The sequence below is a fragment of the Saccostrea cucullata genome, unplaced genomic scaffold (genome assembly GCF_032062105.1).
Source record: "Saccostrea cucullata isolate Sc308-1 unplaced genomic scaffold, CSIRO_AGI_Scuc_v1 ctg2962, whole genome shotgun sequence".
Classification (NCBI taxonomy): domain Eukaryota; kingdom Metazoa; phylum Mollusca; class Bivalvia; order Ostreida; family Ostreidae; genus Saccostrea; species Saccostrea cuccullata.
Window position 1 is genome coordinate 18,806 of NW_026937534.1, and position 24,491 is coordinate 43,296.

General features: G+C 32.8%; 1 pseudogene; it reads right to left on the reverse strand.

Moving 5' to 3' along the window:
- Positions 1–1,987: 1,987 nt before the first annotated feature.
- LOC134248340 (ryncolin-2-like) overlaps positions 1,988–24,491 on the reverse strand; it is a 45,219-nt pseudogene continuing 22,715 nt past the window's right edge.

Sequence of the window (24,491 nt, forward strand, 5' to 3'; positions counted from 1 at the left end):
TGATTAATTCCTGTGATTAAATAATTGTCTTTACTTTTCTTCCAAATAAACTTCCTTGCATCACAAAATATCCAAGATTCAACTATAAGTGGAAACTAGACCCATGATCATTTTTTTCAAGTTGTCGTGAACTCGGCAAGTGAAGGACGAAAAAATCTCGGATTTATCCAGATTGCTTTATTAAGAGTTTTTTTTTAATGATTATTAATGATTCTTTCATTTACAACATTAACCACCTGAGGTATAATTTTAGTTGCAATAATCTGAATGAAGGATATGGAGATAACGAACAGTATTCAATCTCAAAGTCCATAAAACAATACAAAACAAGAGCAGAGCAAACACAGACCTCCGAAACATCAGAAATGGGATCAGTTGCCATGGAGGAGTAAGCATTCCCTTCTGACCGGTCACACCCGCTGTTGTCCCTTGTCATGATCAGAAAATGACGGAAAAATCCGTAGTCAATTCAGTGAATAAATAAGGGACTAACAATTAGTATGAAAAACGTCATTTAGTATTTGACTCAATGATAAATTGACAATGACAATGACAAGGTCATTGTATCGACCACGGAACTTACGAAATGATTACTTTAAACTAGACAGCTGATATTCTTGTTTCATCAACTTGCTTGTCAATAATTTACCTCGTTTTAGAAATTGTTCATACGTAGAGCAAGCTCTTGCGTATCGAATCAACTGAGATATATATATACACTCCGTATGCAGGTGATGAAGGTATATTGCTGCATAAGTAAGGGAAGTTGACGATAGAAAAATTAAAGTCATCACGTTTATCATAAAGCTTGGTTGTTAGATTACCATTAGCGTCTTTTGCAAGTAAAATATCCAAGAAAGAAACAGATGTGTCAGACTCTATGGTATCTTTTATCTCAAGCTCACCAGGATATATAGTATCGACGTCATAATGGAAATAACCATTGTAAATTAACAATACGTCGTCGATATATCTAAATATCGAGTTTAAGGCCACAGCAAGTGTTTTCTTCTTTTCACGCATAAGATTTTGCACTAATTCTGATTCATGTGAATATAGAAATAGGTCCGCTAATTAACGGAGCGCCGTGGGTACCCATGGGAATTCCAATAGATTGTTGGAATAATCGAATTTCATTTTAAGTATATGCTCTGAACGTTGAAATATTTTATACACGATTTTTACTTTTACACTGCGTCGCTAACTTCTGGTTATGTTTTTCTTTGGCTGTCGGTTAAACACAGACGATGAACCATTGCACACATAATCGCCTCTTGGTAAGTTATTCAAAAATGTGCATAATAAGCTGACAAACACAAGTTATTTACGTCAAATGAATAATATGAAATTTCTTTTAAAATGTTTTGAAACATTTCATATGCTACCATAACAAAAAAAAAAATTAAAAAAAAAATGACATAAAGATCATTTCTCATAATAAATTAAAAACTATTCTTTGCATATCATTAGACAACTCCTCTTCGATATAAATGTAACTCGGAAATTTTCTTATCTTTGTTCCTTTATTAGCCGACCTGTTTTTATATTCCTATATAAGATAATTTATTCAAAACCTCTACTTAAATATAAGATAGTACTTGATGTGGCCTTAAAGTAGACATTTAGATATAACGGCGATGTTTTCCTTTCATTCATGCGTTGATTTGGTATATATCATTGTGCTCAGGAAAAAGATACCTAATATTCTTTACATCTGATTCATATCTAAATGTCGAGCTGAATGCCACGACAAGTGTTTTTGACAAACGAAACAAAACGGTTCCATTGGTAGATCTCAGCAAGCCGATATGCATAACTCATTTTTGACCATTTTTGTACACAGAATCTTATAATTCTAAGGCGAGGAAAAAATGATTGTAAAAGCTGAGTAAAAAATGAATCGTGTAGAAATGCTTGCACTCATGCTTTTATTAAACGTTAAGTATCAATATCAGAATAAATATCAAAGGTCTGTTAATACTTTAAATTATTTTGATCTTATCATCATCTGAGACCGTTTTAATGCTTTCTCTTTAGAGTCCTTCCATTTTCTCCATATCATGTATTCATGACCGGATAATTCAGTCTGTGCATACTTTCCATTAAGGTTGGCTTGGTAACAGAAGTTATACCACCAGGCGGCGTGCCATGCTCTGGCACAGTTACCAGAGCCCCCGTCATTGTCCTGATCTTTAGTGGTAAATTTCATACCATTGTGATCAGCCAAACCGTCACCTAGAACATTGCAATGAAAAACAATGAAGTTTACTTATCATTAATAAAATATCTATGACGTAATGTAACACTAGCGAACATTGTAGTTATCCGAGTCTAAGTCTTCATGATATACCATTTAATGAGTCATCCTCTGTTCTCTTTTAGGAAATTGATACTTGTAATGTATAAATGGTTTTTTTTTGGCAAAAAATATCTGAAATATGATTGATGTGTATAAGATGTATATGTGAATTTGAAACTCGATTCCGCAATCTTTCTGCAAACCACCTATTCGTAATTTCGACACTCTCCGTTTACTGCATATATATACGTTACACTCTATGCATTTTCCTTCATTTATTGTCAATATAAATAGGCCTTTAGAACGTGGTGGTGATGGGGATAGTGGTCCCCCATGAGTCCTGTTTTATTTACATTCTGGTTCTCTTCCCTGCTTTTTCTAGCTGTAAGGTCAAGCAATAACAAACTCCACAGTTGCACCCCAGGCTCCCACATTTTCGACAGATTTGATTTTTTGCTTGTAATGTTCTTCAAAATCTTTCGGGAATTCTGACCCTTCCCCTCCTACACTTACTTTTGAAGTGTTGCTAATATTAACATGTCGAAATTATCATGTATATATACATATATATATATATATATATATATATATATATATATATATATATATATATATATATATATATATACATATGTATATATATATATATCGGTATCAATATTATCATATCGATTTCGACATTATATCATATTGATATCGATCCTGACTAGAACCATAAATTAGAAATACTGGATACCATATGTGAGGCAAAGTGCTATGTCGATGTTGTCGATATTGACAATTCCATGATGATATCGTATCGATTCTTATTTTGATATAAATAATTCATTTTAAGAATTCAGTTATAACATAGTTATACGAAGCAATGTTGCCGAAATCGACGAGATGGATATCAAAGGGAAAACTTAACAAACAATATTAAGGTTTATCACCAGCTGCAGATATGATAATGACACGATATCATTTATGCCTTCCATATGATAATAGTGCAAATTTAAAACCAATTTTCCCGCAGCTCTGTTATTTTTCAGATTGAATGAAAACCAAGAATGAGTATTGTTGTAAATATGTCATTTATTAATGACACAAATGAAACACATGAAATTTGGGAGATCCTATGACTTTCTACAATTTGTATCTACACCTTGTTATGGATCTCCCAAAACTTAAAATAACATCATGACAATACTCAAAAAACACAAATATATCAAACAATTAAGCTGAAAAATAAGGTAGCAACAAACAATAGGCCACCAAAAATCCAACTAAATTGGATTTTCCGCCTTCCAAGGGAAACAACCCACGTACATGGACACCATAGGAGAAAAACCTTAATAATCTTAATATATATGTTTAAGAAAAGATTCTCGCTCTGAAAAATAAATGATGGCCTGCAACCCCTGTTACTTACCACATTTTAATTGCATTTATATAAATCATGATAAATGATAAACAATATTTCTAATACAAAGGTTTAAAATATTTGTATTTATCTAATAAAACAACATATCCGCAATGGTTAATTACAATTAATTAATTACATTGCAAACAGTAAAATTAGTCTATACAAATGATTTGCAGTAAACATTCCAAATGCCCGAGTCCTTTATTTCATGCTCCAATTTGTTATTTACTCTCTATTCATCCATTGCAGATGACTGAAAGTAACTCGATGGTAATAAATTGTAGGGAGAAGGGGATGACAGACCTCATCTGAACCATCTTAATCTGACCTAAGGACAACCTTCATGAACATGTCAGACATAATCTGACCCATTTAGAGCTTATCTGGGGACAACTTACATGAACATGTCAGACATAATCTGACCCATTTACAGCTTATCTAGGGACAACCTACATGAACATGTCAGACATAATCTGACCCATTTACAGCTTATCTTGGGACAATCTACAAGACCACAACCAACATAATCTGACCCATTGAAAGCTTATCTGGGGACAACCTACATGAACACAACCAACATAATCTGACCCATTGAAAGCTTATCTTAGGACAACGGGTATACCTACATGAACCTGACAGGCATAATCTGACCCATTTATAGTTAATTAAGGGACAGCCTACATGAAGATGACAAGATTAATTTGACTAATACAGAATTGATTGCAGGACGACCTTCATAAGCAGATGTTTTGTGCTGTACTGTTATCATTAGGAGAGGGTGGTAACCTATACCTTATCAATTCAATGAATTGTGGAGAGAAAAAAAACACAAAAAAAACCCATCCATACGTTGAATTGTATTTTTCGAAGAACTCAACCTAGCTGCATGAGTTGCTGCCCCAATACAAAAAGCATAACCTTTGTAAATTTTTTATTCAAACCCATGAATGTAATACTTGCACCTAAATGTTTTGAAACAAATGACTGTGAAACCGGAGTGCCATCAATAAATTGAAAAAGGGGTCCCCTTTGAATGTTTAAATTGGCACATATACTCAAAAAGGGCAAACACAGGACAGAGATCTTTTTCAGACTGGGCCTCTAGGTAGATGGTAACTGACTGACCAGATTGCTAGTTTTTGTGTGTGACATAAAATTAAACTTACAATTTTCAATTTTCCTTTCCCAGTTTCAAAATGTATGTTTGACCTTAAAAACACTTGATTCATAGATTGCAGTGTCCTGACAAATAATTCTCCCAATCTAATTTTTTTTTTTAATGCTGTAAGAAACAATGCTCTGAAAAGATTTCGGTTATTCCAAGTAGAGCTTGTAAGACGTATAGCTTCTATAACTTTTGTAGGAATTTCCCGCGTTATTTCGAGTCTTGAGGCTGTTCTTTGGCATGATTTTTGACACCTTTTTAACAATTTCTGACCCCCCCCCCCCCAAAAAAAAATTCTTAGATGGGTCTGGCAAATTCAAATTTTTTTGAAAAATTAAATGGCCGAAACATGTGATGCCAATGTGCTTGGTGAATAATGTTCGAGTCTGTCAGCGAGTACATTAGATTTTATTGAAGCATGGTTAGCTCTAAAGTGAATATTGCACTGTATTGCAACTAGTACAAGCCGACATAATAATTTCATGAGGTTATGTTCACTAGATGACTGTCTATTTATGATCTCTACTACTGCCTTATTTTCAAATAAGAAAAGTCTTTATTTTTTGTTTTGGAGCTTGTGCCCACATAATTCTAAATGCAATAACAATTGGAAAAAGTTATTTGATGCCTATTTAAAATTGTATAAGGGCATCAGGCCATCTATCCGCAAACCATTTTGAACCCAAAACTACAGCAAAACTGTGTGACCCTACGGCATCAGTTTGCAAATTTAGATATTCTTAGGACATCAATTCTTTATTCAGAAAGACAGATTTTCCATGAAAATGATTTATGGTATATGACCAGGTAGCTAAGTCAGCTCTCGCTTCCCCTCTATCTTAGCATATCGTTTAAAATCATCGAAACAACAAGTGAGATTGATTAAACGCCTTAAAAAGGCTCTACCAGGTACTACTAGCTACCCCACATGCGAAGTAAAGAAGACTTATGTGCTGACTGTAATTCTTTCAATGAGAACTTTTTGCACTTTTAAAAATTTTTTTTCATATGGATGTCTGTATTCCATTATCCCAGTATCTACTTCTATCCAATAGATAATTATTTTAGGTGTAGGTGTCTGTGTTTATAGCATCTTAAAAGGAGCCCCAATTTGCCTACATGAGAATAAAATACTGGCTAGAACATACCTACACTTTGATGAATTTGGTGGGCCCACAAAAAAAAATCGTCGAGGATATGAGAGACCCCTGCTGCTTTAAAAATATTTCCATTGTCTAATTTAGTGCATAACTTAATATTTCAAAATTTGACAACTGCTACTTGCTCCCATTGGTTACCATATATCATAATATTAAAAATGAATTTTCCCAATGAAAACTTATAGATGGTGATCTAGAGGGTGAATTGGAACTATTCTATAGGCCTCTTTGATGTCAGACTTTGCTCTTAAAATATATTGACCAAATTTTTTAACCAAACTTCCAACATTAACAATCCAATCACAGTGTACAGCAGAGAGCTCTTTTGGATGTTGGCATTCACAGACTGGTCTTTTGGAAAAAAAACAGGTCATGAATTATTCCAAAATTATTGAATTACCTTTTGACACTAATTCTAGGGCCGCAGTAGGGGTGATACAACAAAATGATCTAATGGGGGTGCAGGTAATGGTCCATCAATTCCCTTTTGCAGACCTGTTTCTATGCGATCATTGATAATATCTGGGTGCTCCCTGCTGACTTATGATTACTCAACATATAAGATATGATGGGGTCTGTAACACAACCCAGGCAAAAATCCTATTTAAAACCTTGCACTAATTAAGTTGAAAGAGATCTATCATAATAAACTAGAAATTCACTTAATTTATTTGGGTTGACTGGTGTTGGAAGTCAAAGACCCCCCAAGATACTGGATCCTCTCGCTGCCGCAGCAGCACACGCAAATCTAAATACTGATCTTCCCAGATTTTTTGTTTTATGCGTTGTGCTACTGTTGCACCGAGCGGAATCCCATCAATGTCGATATGCTATTTCTGGGGTTGCTGGCTCGCCTGAACTTAATAACTAATTGAGTATTTCTGATATGTTGCTTGTAGCATCTTAAGAGGGTTCCGCCACTACCTTGTTACTTTAGAATTTTGTCTGCTTGTTTTCATTATCAATCTGCACGGATGGATGCTCCACCAGTTTTGACACTTCACTCTGATTTTTTAGACTCTTTCCTCTTCTCCAGGTTTCGACTGTGGCTGGCCGTCTCTTTGGCATGATTGAAGCTGAAAGAATTCTATCTAGAATATAATTTATGACTATATATTTTAAGCGAACTACTTCATGTATTTTCTGCTGTTATGATGAAAGGTATCACCAACATTTTAGGTAATGACCTTTCATAATTGCATACTTTGATAATAAAATGATGAAGATTTCAACAACAGTGGCTTCATAACTGTTACATTCTACTGATAAATCAAGTCTTTATAAAAGAAAAAAAAAACATGCCTTGCTTTTGATCTTGTATTGAATAGATAACAGTTTAGTTATACCTTGAGACAGCCACATGACTTACTCAATACTCACTGAGAACCAACTTTGATACAGCAACATGGAAAACTTTGACATCATGTATACTGCAAGTTCACTTAGCGAACCAATAACTTTGAGACAGTAACATGGAAGACTTGACATCATGTATACTGCTAGTTCACATAGCGAACTAATAACTTTGATACAGCAACATGGAAAACTTTGACATCATGTATGCTGCTAGTTTACATTGCAAACCAATAACTTTGAGACAGTAACATGGAAAACTTTGACATCATGTATACTGCTAGTTCACATTGCAAACCAGTAACTTTGAGACAGTAACATGGAAAACTTTGACATCATGTATACTGTTGGTTCAAATTGCTAACCACTAACTTTGATACAGCAACATGGAAAACTTATTGCGAACCAATAACTTTGATACAGCAACATGGAAAACTTTGACATCATGTATACTGCTAGTTCACATTGCAAACCAATAACTTTGAGACAATAACATGGAAAACTTTGACATCATGTATACTGCTAGTTCACATTGCGAACCAATAACTTTAATACAGTAATTAACATGAAAAATTTTGACATATGTATACTGTAAGTTTACCCTGCGAACAATAACTTTGAGACATTAGCATGGAAAATTTTGACATTATGTTCTGCAGGTTTTCATGAAGTTATATATATCTTAAAGAAAGATATAATTTTTTTTTGTAGAACTACTTGAATGTTTAGAACAGACATCTTTCTAAATATCTTACTAGATATTTGACTCGTCCTATACATATGCATCTATTCATTTCCATGATTCATGCTCATATATCATGTATATCATTATATCAAACTTCAAATTAATTTGTACTGGCCTTAGCCTCCTGCAAGTGTTGACCATGGCATCTTTGATTGACCATTGACCATAGGTACTGGATCGGTACTGCATGATTTTGTAGGTAGGTGAACTCCCTCAGGTACTGTAGGTTAGTCCCAAAACCCCGGTGTTTCCAAAATGACATATATGGTAAGGATCCAGACACAGAGTTTCTAGGCTGATTAATCTCAATACAACATTGTTGCATCCAGGTGGTAAGTTGTGAGGATCCCGTCGGAGAAGTTGCATAAAATTACATGTTTCACACTCGTACCATGAATCAGGAAGTTCGTAAAAGAAATATACCTTACAATTTTTGTGGGGGGTCGAAGGAAAGTTCGTTACCTCCGATTTGAAAAAGGCTAATGTCAGGGGCCGTGGAGAAAGTACGTAGTGTTCACGATGTCGCCAAACCCTTAACGTTTAACCCACCTTGGCCACGGATCAATCTATTTATAATTTAGGTCAAAACAAAGATTTTTTTCTTCACATATTGTCTTTCATATACTTGTCCATCCTTCTAATGTACGAATGGCCGATTAGCACAACCCTCGTCATGTCCGCCATTTTGAAACACCCCGCATGTACCCAGGCTCTGATGGAGTCGAAAAACAGTCACAAAGCGAATCCGAAATATCACCATTTACATACTGTGAATAAAGTCGTATGCACTGCTAATCCACTGATTATTAAGCATTGATCAAGATGAATAATCCGAAATCGTTATGTTTTTTTTACAAAAAATGGTGTGTACAAACACTTGAAGCATCCACCAGAGATAACAATCACGTGATATCTCCGACGTTAGCTCACGACTAATCAACGCAAAGCCCCAAAACCTGAGACTATGCATTACATAACGTCCTAGCTCTGAAACCTGATATATACATGAAATATACTACAATCACTACATTCTAACCACAGAAATGGGAAATTACATATGTATGCATAAAACATATTATTATCAATAATAATACAGGATGTTAATAGTGAGGAAAGTTTCGTAAAACATGAAATATTATACAAATATCCAATGGTTGTGAGTAGGATAGCTCTTTTATTAAACCCGCGACAGGAAATAAGCCCTCGGGGAATACTTTCCTGTCGCGGGTTTGATAAAAGAGCTATCCCACTCACAACCAATGGATAAATGTTTTATTATACTGATCTATAATGCAATTTTTGAGGTCTGAATTTTTTTTGAGTAAGAGCTACAAGAATTATCTAACGTCATGATGATGTCACAATGCTACTGAAGTCATTATGACATCATCAGTCAATAGATTTATTGGTGGAAATCAAAATTGGTGGCAAAAATTGCATGAAAATTTTCCGAGGGTGGATAGCAAAAACTATACCCCGGGGCATAACTTTGCTATGCGTGGACTATCAAAGATAGCTATTTTACCTTCTTAACTTTATATAGGAAACATTTTAACAGAAGTATAATAATCTATTATACACACTAGTACAAAGATATATTTTAACAAGCTATAAAAAAAGTGATCTGTCGATATCTCAACCGCATCGTATCTTGAACGTAACTCATACATTGGCGGAACACACAACTCACTAGCTGTTCCACTGTATCCAGACACTGTCAGTGTATATTTATTGTCTTCATCTCCGATGTAAAAATTGGTATACACTGCGTAGGCTTTTTGTCCGTTATGCCTCTGGAGATCAATGCGGAGTTTTTTGTTTTTATCCTTTGTTAAGGCGTGGATTGCATCATTCCCTTTGAAAAAAAGTTTTGTACAATAGATAATTGACAAGCTTAAAAACGTCTCTTTTTTCATTTCCTTTTTAGACGGTGGCTATATATAGCCACAGGCTATTGCTGCTGGTCTGTGTGAACACACGGGGACCCTAGCGGCGATATTTGCAGAGTGAAAATAATGAAAGTAGACATATTTCGATGTTTGAAAATAAAATTTACATAGTTAACAAATACTTTCAAGTTATTTCAGAGACATTTCGTCGATGAATACAAAGCCAAATTCCTGATATTTGCCGTTATCAATATTTCTCGCCTCATGAATATTCATTGAGTTACGCCGAACTAAACTAACTCGTACACCAACCGACTTGTATATTCGTAATCAAACTACAGATGTCAATTCGTACAATTTTTTTTTTTGTTTTTTCTCACATGTTCGAAAAATCAGTTTCGTACGGACATTGTGTTTCTTTAAAATTACCAATTAATTGTTGAAAAATATTTGAAGATTGAATTGTATGATTGTTTCACTATCTAACTCCGAAATCAAATACTAGTAATTGCTAAACAACACACAGCTGTTTCTTAAATACTGCTTTGTGATTTATTTTTTTTATACCCCCCGCTTGAAAAGCGGGAGGGTATATAGTAATCGGTATTTCCGTCCGTCCGTCCGTCTGTCCGTCCGTCCGTCTGTTACGCTTTGGGGTACCCATCTCTTATCCGCTACTCCTCTCATACCACTGAAGGAAATTTAATGAAACTTTCACAGAATCTTCATTACATATTGCCATTGTGCACCTCCTATTTTACTTTTTGATCTGACATATATTTTGGATTTTCCTGAGCAAAACATGGACACTGCCATTTTATTCATATGGGAGGCGAAGGGTATCATTTAGTGAGCTCATTGCTCACAGTACCTCTAGTTTTACAGTAAAACTTAAATAGTTTATTGTAATTTAACAGTCTTTTTGTTTGAATTTCTTATATCTGTTTACAATGCTATATTAGTAAAGCGAATATATGTATTTTAGGAAAGAAGAAAAACAGATCATTACATTTTAATCAGTTAATAAAACGGTTGTCGGAATGCCATAAAATTTGCTAGGTTTATTACCATTCTAGTTTTTAAAAATAAGACTTTGTCTGGTTATCTCGCACACAAAAACGACTCAACAGATTAAAATTTGTCAAAGCTATAATTACAAAGACTATAACGGACAATTTACCCATATATTTCATTCCTATTTAGAAACTCTAACGTGCCTCTAATAAATATACCCTTTAAAGGGTGTACGAAAAAGTACACTCAAATACATGTGCATGAAATAAAACTAGTATTAGAATTTTATGCGATTTTAGTGGGTTGAATTTAGGTCAGTCTTCTGGTGTGTTCACAAAGCAGTAAATATGTATTGCGCAGTGATTTGCAGGGTTATTGCATAATTATTAGAATATTACGTATGAGAAATACCATCATCGCAAACCATAGCCAAAATGTATGATCCTCTCCCATTCTGGAGAAAGCTCCATGTGCATATATACAGACTCCGATCGTGACTTGAGACGACGGAAAATAGAGACAGAAAAATATTTTGTTATTCTTTTTTTTCTATCTTTTTTTTTCGAGCAGTATACGAGGTTTGTCGTGTACAAAGCGTTTTTCTCGAAAAATAGTAGGCGCTGCAAGATGACTTTTTAATTTCGCAAGTATTAATTTATCATATTTTAGTGTATCTTAATTCTTTTGATAAAACATAGACAATTTAAAAAAAATCAATACTTCATTAACATGCTTTAAAGTACCTACGCTCGATAAAAAAAACAACAACCCGGTTTTAAAAATAATACCTGAATATTGTTTCGAAAAAAAAAGTTTTAAGTAGATTTTGGTAAACATTATCCTATTTTTCATTCACTACCCGGTATCTATTGACTTGTCTTTTGGAAAATTTAAGGACATTTGCTTAATTATTTTATCAATTTATCAGTTTATCAAGCATCCGAAATAGGAAAGTGGTAAATCCACAAAAAATGGCGGCGTTCGATGGCGATACTATGCACTGGAAAGCAGTTCAGTTTTTTCCTCTTTAGTGTACTAGAGAAATGGGAGTTTTTCTAAGCGAAATCGTTTTAATCAAATGTAAGGGTAGAACAAACAGCTACAGGAATAGCGGAAGGCGCTGTCAATGTTGACAGCCAATGTATATATATATATAAGATTCTTTGGTTTAATGATAGTAAAAATATTGTTCATAACTTTAGTATTTATTAATAAATATTCACAAGGTCGTATTTGTGTGTGAGATTGGTTTCTGGCTATTATTTGAAGAATTAAGAGAGACTTAACTATGTGAATCAATGAAATTCCTTAATTTAAGTCGGAATTATCCAACTTGTTTTTAGCAAAGAGGAAACTTGACACTGCTTTAGACGTTTTGACATTATCATCGTGTGTCGTAAGGCGACACAACACATTTAAATGAAATCTTATAATTTGCAAATGTTTATTAATTTATGCATATACCTATTTGAAGTTTGCTATGTTTTTTTTTATAAAAATTGTAATAAAATAGTAACAATTTTAGATAACAGTGAGAATTCATAATACTTTACTTTTTAGTACATAATATATAAATTTATATATTAAAATACAGGTAGATATATTGTGAGAAATTGAAATAAACTTTTATAATTTCCATATCATTTTAAAAAATCTTTAAACATTTTTTTCTTCTATACTGCCAGTCGCCATTTGACGTAGCGAGTTTGCTTTGGACCAACGGACCTGAAGAAGTCCATCCTTACGTTGCGGATTCGACTCCCAATGCGTGACATGGATATCGACCCTTAATTCAGATTGAGATCCCGTGTCGCAGTAATTGCTAGCCAGAAAATATCCTTCGCTGCTAAAAATGTTATTCTCGAAAGGGGTGTTAATTAAACAAACAAAATCATTCATGCCACGATCGGGAGGCCCGGGTTCGATTCTCGTTCGCGGCGCCGCGTCATACCTAAGACGTAAACAAAGGTAGTGACTGTTCCTTCGCCAAGCGCTCGGCACTATAGAAGTGAAAGTCACGGGTCTTTCGGATATGACCTTAAAAACGTAGGTCCCGTGTCACGGTAGGCACTGGTACGATCAAGAACCCTCACTGCTCAATGGCCCTGTTTGCCGAGTATAGGTCTAAATTTGAAGCCCTTCACCGGCATACGGTGACGTCTCCATATGAGTGAAAAATTCTCAAGAGGGACGTTAAACAATATACAATCAATCAATCATTCATGCCACCGTCTTTCAGTACTCACAGTACTTTGATTTAAGCAAAAACTACTGTCTGTGTATTATGTAAATCACCTTCGTACAATGTACGGACTTTATGTCACAATTGGTTCAATGCGCAAAAACAAGCTTTACGTATGAACAATTTCTAAAAAGAGGTAAATTAATGACAAACAAGTTGATGAAACAAGAATATCATCAGTCTCGTTTAACTTCATCATTTCTTTAGTTCTATGGGCGATAGAATGACCTTGACAGCAAATTTATCATTGACGGACGTTCTTTAGATTAATTGTTAACGAGGCCCAATCTAGTTGGAAATTACGAAAACGGAATGATAAAAAATTTTGATTCTTGGATATAAATTTGTATGTATTAGGCTTAGAAAAATTAGAATGAAATTTTGTTACCTTGCCTTTATTGTAGTCAAACTGGGGCACTTTCAAAATATGGACTATTTTTCGTGTTTTTATACACAATTACATACTAAAACTCCACAATAAACAAAGGAATTGACAAATTAAAAAAAATATAAATGATGAAATGTTTTGATTTTCACATATATCATGCAATTCACATCCATCTTTTAAAAAATGAAAAGAAAATCGGAGGTAGCCTTTATTGCAGTGAAAAGGGGGCATATCAAAACACAAAAATAGGAATTATTTTATCCAACTAGATATTTTATAAGTTGCAATAGGATTACATAACATCAACAAACGATTGTAATACTGTACAATTTTCTAAAAATTAGATCATTCTTACATTATGACATAATTTTCTTTTTATGCCCAATAAAAAATGGAGGGTATTAACACTTCAATGTTTGAGGAGAAAGACTAAAATCGTTTACTTTTGGTTGCAATGGGAACTCACAAATTGAAATAAAACAAGTTAAAATTAATGAATCTGTACCAAGAAATAGATACCTCAAAATAAATTACTGTAAATGTATAATATTTAGCGTGTACGATATTTAGCGGAAAGTGATTTTTAAACAAGTTAGCGTAGATTTGATTTAGCGCATTTTTTTATAATCTTATTCATGTATCATTGTTTAAGACATTTAGCGATGTACTTGAATTAGCGAAAGTACCTCTCCGCCAAAAGCGCTAAAAAGAATACACCGCCAAATGTAATACGTTAACTTTACAGTATGTTTCAAAGTTGTTTATTAATTTAAAAAATATATTTTCTAAAAGATGTATGTAATAAAAATGCCAGAATGAGCCAGCTTTCAATAAGCCCAGTCTATAGACCAAGATCAGCGAAACATTTTAGCGCAATTTGACGCCATTTTAATTGTGACGTTATTGTATTCAATTGTGACGGCAGTCCAGGGTACTGTGACGTGCGTGAGTTAAAGCTGCGTTAAAAAGTATGCGCAGATCAAGTAGATCGGGCCTCGTTAAGTCCATTATTTATACATTCAATTGACGACGAATTCTTTAGTAATTTCCCGATGATGAAAGGGAGAACACGGCGGATGTGACCGGTCGGCAAGAGATGCTCACTTCTCCATGTAACTGATCCCAACTCTGCTGTTTTGTAGGTCCGTGTTTGCTCTGCTCCTATTTTGTATTGTTTTATGCCTTTTGATATTGAATGCTGTTTGTTATCTCCATATATTTCATTACATAATTTTTAACAACGGGATTTGGGATGATACCTGGTTAGTACATTTTATACCTGAATCGACTCCGCCTCGCCGGGTATGAAATTTACCAACCAGGAATGATCCCGAAAACTGTGACTAAGACAATATGTTACTAATAATACCCACCAATCCAGTGGTTCTTAGTGACATTTCCAAATCCTTCTTTATACTCTGTCCATGTCCTGTAAAAATCCACGTCACCATCTTCTCGCCTCTGAATGACCTGTATACATTGATTGATATATCAATGTAGTGTTTCGTTCAAAAATAAACATCGACAACTATGTTATACTGTAAAATCACATTATTTCGTAGGGTCAAAATTTCGTGGTTTAAGCAAAGATCTCTTGGTTTGTTGGGATTTGCATTCTTGAAGAATTGCTGAGTAGTCATGTATATCACATTTTAAATTCCGTGGAAACATGAATTCATGGGTCTCTTCAAACCTCGAAAAAAGGAAAATTAACCCCCACGAAAAAGTTTGATTTCACAGTATGTAAAGTTCCAAATAATAAGAAGAAATGACATTATATACTTTTTTTTACAAATACTTAATGGGATTACCCAGATTACTGGGTAATGTAACATTGTTTGTTCAGCTATGATTAATTGTCATTGTGTAAAACAGTTCAGGAACTAGATCTAAAACAGAAATTTGTGGACAGTTTGTTCTCTTACACTAAGTACCGTAAATCTTTGAGTCGCAATTAAACTTTTCTTTGTTTTTTATGTCAGAGTTCGTCCCTCAATGATTGGTTTAGATCATAATCAAGAAAACAATGTTGCGTTTCGACTGAAATTTGTTAATTACGTCCTCATGCTGTAGAAGTGGCTTCTAGTTACAATCAGCAAAAGAAAAAATGCTATATATATATTATGATAATATTTTTTTAGTTCATTTTCATGATAAGTTCCAACATCTGAAACTGTCAAAGATTTTATAAAGTTGAAACATGGGCAGCGGAAAGGGCAAAAATTACCATAATGAGAAAACAAACAATTATATTGATTTCAATGATCATAAAAACTTAACAAGTGATTTTGAGCATAAATATTAGACCTTTTCGCAGAACAAATATACATTAAAGCAAATCTAACGACCACGTACGAAACAAATATATATGAATGCAAAACGAATAATCATCTTTGCAGAACGAATGTACATACAACACGACAAACGAAAAAAAATTAACAAACGTGCAAGGGGTAAATCTTGTCTTCCCGACTCCCGGCTGCCGCCTGTCCCGGATTTTGGTTTTTGGGTTTTTTTTTTTTTTTGGTCGGTGCACAGTTCTAAACTCTTCACACTTCTCAGGTACATTTTGTAGGTTTAAATGAATTCATTACTTTGTAAAAAAAAAAAAAATTAACAAATTTGCGTATTTTTAAAGAAATCAGCAGTATCGCCTGCAAAAATTATAAATGCGAAAACCACTGAAAAACGACACCGATGTTTTTGTAGAATCGCGATTAAATACAACAAATTGAGGTTCAATGTTTTTTTTTATATTAAATAAAAGAAAACCTCATTTATATGCCAGATAATTTGTATGCACAAAAACTCTACACATATCTTTTTCTTGTAGAATTCTTTGCCACAAAATGTTCGTGTTCCCAGGCTCTACAACGTGAACGTGGCTATACCTCAGAGTCCCTCTTTAATTCGTCCCTTTCTTTTCCTTTTGGTTAATTTATCTTAAAAACTTAAAAGCTTCAACCGGAAGAAAAGAATTCACATAAAATGAAAAAAATATCTTATTCTCCTGACGGCTGTTTTAATTTTGTTGTTGTTACATAAATTGATTTTCCTCAATTTTTTAAACAGTACAACCAGCCATTATAAAAACTTAACTTTACAGTAACACCTATCATATAACTGTTGCAGGGGTGGTTTATATATACTTAATGAAAAGATAACCAACTCCTGTCTAGGGTTCATATTGTTTAATATTGATGCTCAAAGTAGGAAAATAAATCAATGGCCCTATAAAATAAAACAATAACAATACATATCACATAAAATAATAACAAATGTAAACATTCTATTTTCCTTACTTACTTTGATGTACAAAAGATAAATATATCAGTTAAGAGTTATCTCTCTTAATTTAAATATTTAGCATATAAATAAATCACTATATAGTTTATCTTTACACACACATTTTACAATCACATTTCAATTAATGTAATGATATATATATAATTATTACTTTAAAATATACAAAAGGTAATATATGCTTATTACCTCTCTCTGGGACGAGGCCCATTCCATAAAACACCAAAAACTACTGGATGCTTCAGCTTACATATCTAATAAGAAATACTATAAACTTACTATACATAATACAATACTCATGATTCAAATTAATATATTCTCTGAGATGAAATACTGAATATTTAGTTTTAATTCATAATTCAAACTTTCGCTCTTCTTTCAAACAGTGATATTAGCTAAATATAAATATTATAAAGATATAGAATGTTAATAAAGTAAATACTTACTACCAGGTCTGGTCTTAAGGTCTCAAGTCTTTGAAAGTCTTAAAATTTTTTGTCTAAATATTCTGTAAATTTTCACACTGCCAACCTGGCCAAAACCTCTGAGTAGTGTCTCTGAGAACTACTCAGAACCACAACCAATAAAAAGACAGAACCCCAAAAGAATAACCTTGATCTTTATTGCTCACAGGTAAAGGGGTGGATCTAGGTTTTGTATTGAACTATGAAACCTTATTTAATTTCATTTATATCATTAATAGTATTATTTATTCAATATTGTATGATATATAATATATACAATTGAAAACACACTGCTATATAACAGGCACGTAGCAACATCTCCACTCCATTTTTTTACTATTTAAAATGTTCATTAAAATGTTCATTGAAAAGCCGGTTGCTCCCACCCCCCGCTTTTTGTAAGAGTAAGAGTCGAATAATAATAATGTAGCATATTAGGAAGAAAATTTGGTACTGAAAGAAGTTTGGGCAACTTCCTTTTGAATTCCCCCTTTTTTGCTTGTCAAGTTTTTTTTCAGGTAGGTTTAATTGTTTTTTTTGGTTGCCCCTTCTTGAAAACGATGCTACGTCACTGTATAACAATGCAAAACAATGCAAGACTGTCATTTTGCATGGTTTTACCATAAGTACAATGTCAGATTTAGCTATTGTTATGAAAATTTTGATGGAAATCTTTTCTGAAATCAAATCATTTTGATGTTATGATTTTTTTTATAGAATTGATTAAAAATTATCGTTTTTTATAAACACCAATAATTTTCACTGAAATACTAACGTTTTTACATTAATAAATTCGCTTAAAAATAGAAAATATGCCTGAGAAATTTAAAGAGTTTCTGTGCACCGACAAAAAAAAATAATCCGGGACCGGCGGAAGTCGGGAAGACTAGATTTACCCCTTGCACGCTTGTTAAGTTTTTTTCGTGTTTTATGTACTTTTATTCTGCAAAAATGATCGTTCGTTTTGTATTCATATATGTTTGTTACATTCTTGGTCGTTGATTTTGCTTTAATGTATATTTGTTCTGCAAAAAGGGCTGTTGATTATGCATAGTATATCATTTGTAAAGTTTTTATGGTCATTGAAATTAATATAATTGGTTGTTTTCTCATTATGGTATTTTTTGCCCTTTCCACTGTCCATAGAAACAGCCAATTTAAAAAATATTAAGTAATCGGTAATAATACAAAAAATGAAGAAAAACTACTCACTGTCCACCCTCCTCCATCTGTCGTCATGTCATAGTAAACCTCTCTTCGGATGTCAGGGTAAATAACGTACACGCCATCATGTCCTTTCTTGTTTGGGTCTTTTTTCACAATATCTGAGCAATCTTTATATATTTTTTCTATTCAATGTAAAACAAAAGTTCATGCAATTCAGTAGCTGATTGCATTACGCACGTTTTCAGGCACAATTGAGATTGGATGTTTGTTGATTTTTAACCAAATGGGCATTAAACCGAAATATCTTTTTGAACCTTTTACAATATTCTTACAGAAATTTAGGTTTTAGCAATTAAAATCGGGATAGACTATATATATACTTGTATGAATAATTAAATATATAGTCATGGCAAGGTAAAACAAGAAAACGTTGATCTAACCATAAATTGTCGCCCGGGAAATATATAAAGTAAACTATGGAAATGACTCTTGATCATCAAACCGCTTCGATATGTGTGAAAAGGCATGCGTCTAATTGATGGAGACGACAGTCGCGAATATTTGGAAAACTTATAGTCGGATAAAACGATACCATTTTAAATTCCTCGAGTAAATGTTGGCTGCATAAAATATAAATTGAAGTTAGACACATGCATCACCTATATTAAAAATGTATTTAATTTTCAATTTTAGAATCTAAAACACGAATTGTGCAGAATACAATTTTATGCGAGATGTAAATTTCGATGTTTTAAAAAAAGGGACCTGCCGTTTTTTTTCGATAGTAAATAATAAACAACTTTATACATTAAATATGAAAAAACATATATATTTTTAAATTTCACTATATGGAAGTATATATATTATGTATCTCGTAATTTATAGAATGAAATAACATTCTGATTAACAATCTTTTCCATGTTTAGAAAACCGTTAATTTTGAATAACTACTCCCACCCCAATCCCCATATACCAACACTTAAACTTATATGTATAGAGCATCCCGGTCCTCCGGGCTGCAATAATCTGTTAAGTTAGGAATGAATTTAAAGTCCATCATGATAACGAATATTGAAGGAAAAGAAAATAAACATTATTTGGAAAATGTGCGTTAAGAGTGATTGATTGATTGTATATTGTCTTACGTCCTGGACTGGGGGCCATAAAACTAAGACAAGCTCACTTTTGATCCCAGTCTCATTCTTTTCAAAGGAAGTAATAGGGGAAAGTGAGACTGAGATCAAAAGTAAGCTGGTCTAAGCTTTATAGCCCCCAGGCCAGTTTGGTAATTTTTCACGCAAATAAAGACGTCACAATTTACCGAAGAAAGGCTTCAAACCTAGACCTTACTTGGCACTCAATGCCATTGAGCAGCGAGGTATCTTAATCGTGATAACACCAAACGTGACATAAGTCCTCGATTTTTAAGGTCTCATCCGAATTACTTACAACTTTTACTTTAAGAGCACCGGGTGATGGCGATGAAACAGTTACTATTAATTTTTCCGACTCATATGCATCACTTTTTTTCCCACCGAAAGAAAGTGTAATTTAAGCTTAACTTTAAAAACATTTGTATCCATAAGTTTAATTGACGTTATACCTTACCTTCTAAAACAGGAACACATGTACTAGCGATACAAATTTCATCCTCAGTACAGGTAGGATTCAGACAGTTGAACACAAAATGCTATAATTAAAAAAAAACTTAGAGTGACAATTAATTTTGTATAATTAAATTCAGTCTTATGTAAATGTTAACATCTCCTTCTTACCGTTGGAAAATTATTCCGTTGGACATGAAAGGTTAGGCCTTTAATGATTTGAATATTATCATTCTTGAGGAAAAATCTTGTGTTTAGCCGGCATGTCTTTTCTTGGCTTTATTTCAGGTTTTCATACTATAAAATGCCATCTCTTGAGAGGTGACACATTAACATATATTATCTGTAAGCACCAATCATTTACAGTGAAACCTGTCTAATCCGACATGCACTGGGAGACAAATTTTGCGTCAGAGTACACAGGGTGTCGGATTGCACAGTGTTAAAAACAAAGAAAATGCAAAAATGGGAGAGAAATTTAACGTCGGAATTCACAGTGTATCGGATTATTCAAGTGTCGGATTAGACAGTTTTCACTGTACTAAAGAGCTTGAAAACGACATCTCTCCGATTTTCATAAAATTTGCATGACAAATACAAAAACAAATGTTTCACACATTCACCTGTTTGCAATTAAAATGAATTAAATATGGCAATTTTTGACCAAATGAAAACATGATAATTCAAGAAATTAAAAAAAATATTTCTACATAGTGAACTCAAACACAAATCATTGTACCATAAGAAAGCATCAACTATGAAAATATACAAGGCATATATATTTATTTCAGAATGAAGCCCACTTTAAGAAAAAGGTCCTGAAAATGATATAGTTTTTGAAACTGTGCAAAATAAGATTAATTTTATTTTTTGAGAATTTTAAGGAAATATTTCAAACTTCAGTGTGCTTTCATACGTCGTGATTAGCAATGTTTTCTTATTTTGAAAATAAGATGGAGTGGGATCTCAATGCTATTTTTATGTAACTATAAAGAGAAATGATGCTTTAGTATTTCAGAAAATCTGCATTATCGAATTTAGGCAGAGTTTAAGATTCAATCTTACTGAACAGAGCTTTTATACAAAACTTTGGAAAATCTGAACTGCAAATCTTCTAATGTTATCTACGGAATAGAATGCAGTTTATGTGGACACGTTTATGATGATGAAACAAAGGTATCACTGAAGATAGGATTCTTCTCTAGTTTCTGACTGACTAGACGAATTATTCAAAGTTCATTTGCTTAAATATTTTATATATGTAAATTTAGGTGTAAGGGATTTTAAAGACGATATTTTTCCTTCCTCAAAACAATTATTTTTTGCGAAATGGTGGCGTATGATCTTTTCTGTCTCTCAAAATTAATATAGAACATTGATTTAGTCATAACTTTTACACGTTCAAAGACATGATGAAATTTTTAAATGTAAAATTAATTTATAATAAGGTACAAATGTTCCTAAATTCATTAATTAATATGATTTTTTCAAACAGACTAAAATTTATTTTTATAAGCTTCCAATAGGAGTACGAATTAAAGCCAAAAAAATGTAAAAGTCTTTTTTCTCTTTTGGTATTAAACAATCAAAACCTTTTTGTTTTTGCATCATTTTGTATCTTTATTTGATAAATTTACCATGTGTAAAAGTGAATTAAATAAAGGAAGGATATACATGTAAAAGTAACTAATATATTCTAAACATTTTAGAAAATCAGAGAAAATTCGAATAGTTTATATTGTAGCATTGCTAAATAATCAAAACACTTTTATTTATTTAAGAAATGAATTTAATTTTTGAAGATTCATGAGGTTATGAACTACGACGCTTCACGCCGGCATATTTCATGAAGCGCGTTAGCGCTTCATGATAAATATGCCGGCGTGAAGCGTTGTAGTTCATATACCTCATGAATCTTTAAAAAATTAAATTCATTTCTTATATTTACATTATTTTTCTGATGACTTCCCATAGATTTACGCCGTTCAACTGTCATTTTTAAAACAAAACAGTGTGCACTATATTTTTTGACGTCGAGCGGCATTATGACGTAACAATGGAGATATTCATGCTTATTGGTGATGCATACCTAATGTAGTTCATGAGAAAATATACTGCATTTTATTTTGTAAAGAATCATAGGGGAAATTTATTGGAAATGTAAATATTAAAATTTCAAAAGCATAGAGTGATTTGGAAAAAAAATTCCAATTAAGTTTATAAAACATTCATGAAAAATCGAAAAACATTTCGATAATATTTAAAGATTTCGATATATATTTAAAGATAAATTTTTATCTTTGTGTTTATCACAATTAGTGAAAATAGAATTTTTATACCTTGGTTTTATTTCAGGTTTAATTCTATAATACTTACCTAAATTAAGAAAAAGACAGGTACCGATTTGAATAGGTGTTGCCACATATTTGTATTTTTTACATCAACAAATACTAGTAATGAATTCTCGTTAGACTAGATTTCCTCACCAGAACCAAGAGAAATCGGTTTTCACCTGTAGTTTAGCCCACGATTTTTTAAAAACCTTACGTTCTGGATCGATTTAAAGTTGTATAAATTTTGTAAACTCTACACAGCTGAAAAACAAGCTATTAGAACGGAATCTTGAGGCAGTGTAGACACGGCTTGGGTACGCTAAGACACGAAACCTGCAGGGTATGTAAGACACGAAACCTGCAGGGTATTTTAAAAAGTCATACGGGTTCTGCAGAGACATTTCATTTCCCCAACCTTCTTTTGGTGTCTCATTTTATGCATACTTCATTAAATCAACAAATTTATTATACTGGTCGTTTTAAGCAGAAATGTGCATCTTTAACTTTAAATTTGTCAGCATTTAAATATAATGCAAAAAGCTTAGTTTTCATCCCATATATACATACACCCATATAAGTTTTTAAAATAAAAGACTGTATGTAGAAAATCCACTTAAATGTATTCATCAAATTTAAAGAACACATTTTTAAAGCATTTAAGTAAAGTATTTAAAAATCAAACTGAACCATTTTATAAGTCTAAACAAATAACATTGTCATTAATCGACATTTATTCATAAAACATAAGCACAACTAACTAAGATATATATCACAAACTCATTGTGTTTCCAATTGCTTTCCATTTATTTAATATTTCCATGCCCATTGGGCATTCTTGATCAGTAATCGCCTTGATTTTCTCTTTGACATCGAGTTCGATGCCACCTGATTTTCTAGAACTTTGAACAAAGAGTGAGATAGGACAAAAACGGAAAGGATTTGCACAATTTGCTTTTTAATCAGTGACCAGAGCTAATTTTTTTATATCACTTAATTCAAATTTTGATTGAATAATTAATTTATGGCGTTTTATGAAATATATAAGCGCTTGCTTATTGTCAGTTTTATTATCAAGTGTCAGTAACTTAGATTCTCAAAGCGGAACCACTACTTTACTCTCTTTAGTGCTATTTTGAGGCTGTTAACCGAAAATGAAAATAAATAGACTTTTAATTAAATTTACGATAACTACTGTGCTATGCGAGTGAAATCTGAATATAATTTACGGACATCACCTTATACCTAGTATATTCCTATAGGCTTAAGTAAGATCTCTTGTATAGCGGGCGCCGTTTCAGAGGTTTTTTGCAAAATTTGTTAAGTTATAAGTATATATTTTATCAGAAAAGAAGAAAGATGTTGAGACATTGAGAGTTTGTTTCAGCAAATCAGAGCCAAGTGCACTTGCATGAGCTCGTGCTATTTTGACGAAAGTGTCATATCTACATGGTATATTTAAGAAATGAATTTAATTTTTGAAGATTCATGAGGTTATGAACTACGACGCTTCACGCCGGCATATTTCATGAAGCGCGTTAGCGCTTCATGATAAATATGCCGGCGTGAAGCGTTGTAGTTCATATACCTCATGAATCTTTAAAAAATTAAATTCATTTCTTATATTTACATTATTTTTCTGATGACTTGCCATAGATTTACGCCGTTCAACTGTCATTTTTAAAACAAAACAGTGTGCACTATATTTTTTTTGACGTCGAGCGGCATTATGACGTAACAATGGAGATATTCATGCTTATTGGTGATGCATACTTAATGTAGTTCATGAGAAAATATACTGCATTTTATTTTGTAAAGAAACATAGGGGAAATTTATTGGAAATGTAAATATATTCTTTTATTATGAGTTTCAAAGTACTATATCAAAAGATTAAAGTTTTCGGTTGAAACACTGAGAGTAGCATATTTGCAACAAAGCAAGGACATAACTTATGAAATACAG